Source organism: Kogia breviceps, chromosome 4 (assembly GCF_026419965.1).
Source record: "Kogia breviceps isolate mKogBre1 chromosome 4, mKogBre1 haplotype 1, whole genome shotgun sequence".
In the NCBI taxonomy this organism is placed as follows: Eukaryota; Metazoa; Chordata; class Mammalia; order Artiodactyla; family Physeteridae; genus Kogia; species Kogia breviceps.
The window spans coordinates 47,774,187-47,775,446 of NC_081313.1; positions in this window are offsets into that span (position 1 = coordinate 47,774,187).

Here is a 1,260-nt window from a genome sequence, read left to right on the forward strand (position 1 = left end):
TTCATCCAATGACTTGATTATGAAGAGTAGATGTGGGTGGTAAGGTTTTCTGGTCTCCTGGATCTGTTCCTGAAGAGAGCAGATAAGGTCAGAATGAGAGAAAGCCGAGTTCTGAATTAGAAAAATCAAGTAGGACTTCAGAGCCTCTGAAATAATAAAGCTATGCCCTAAGTCATTAATACACAAACATGATTGAAATTATCGGAAGGGAGAAACAAATAGGGTTAAAGTCACAGGGCCACATGATAAATTAGGCCTGGCTATGCAAGTGGGTTAAATCACTTCCTAAGATGTTGCCAGCAGCACGAATATCTGCATTTAGCCTCACATGCAACAACAACAACAAAAATGAACCAAAAATACTAAGTTTCTTCCCCTTTGGAAAAGCTAGATACTGCTATTATAGTGTCTCCATTAAAACACAGGAGGATCTTGGGTAGAGTGAGCTAGGTGGGTCCCACTGGTCTGTGCGGGTAGAGTTAAGTGAGGAGCTTGGTGGAAAGGTTTGTGAAGCTGTACTTTCTGTAAGGCAGTCCTGTGGCCAATCATCCTCACAATCGTTTTCTCCTCATGAATATTCTTCTTTACACCAATGGAAGTGGAAGGTGAAATTGTCCAAAACTCAGTCGTGGAAGTTTATTATTTTTTCTCATTTTGAGTTACTAAGTAAAATGCAGAATCCTGAAACACTGTTTCAGTCTGAAACTAAGCTCAAGCTCCTTGGCTTGAATGTAGGGTCCCTCATAAGCAGAAGAGACTGAGTTGGAAAGGGGAAATGAATAATAGCGGATGCGACCATGGGAAACATACATTAATGTACCTTCTTTCATTTTCTTCCTTCTTTCTTTCCTCCCTTCCTTCCTTCCTTCCCTCCCTTAGTATTCTTGCATGGCTGCTCCATCTTTCTAAGGAACAGGTCTGAGAGCAAAGGGAGAGGCATGGCATGGAATGGAAGAAGACTAAAAAAACTTTTCTTGTGACTGAATAGAAACTGACAATATAAATGCTAAAGTCCAGGGACTTCCCTGGTGGTTCAGTGGGTAAGACTGCCCTCCCAATGCAGGGGGCCCGGGTTCGATCCCTGGTCGGGGAACTAGATCCCACATGCATGCCACAATGCAACTAAGAGTCCGCATGCCGCAACTAAGAAGTCTGCATGCCAAAACTAAAAATCCCACGTGCCACAACTAAGACCCGGAACAGCCAAAATAAATAAATAAATATTTTTAAAATGTTCCATGAAATTTAAAAAAATGCTGA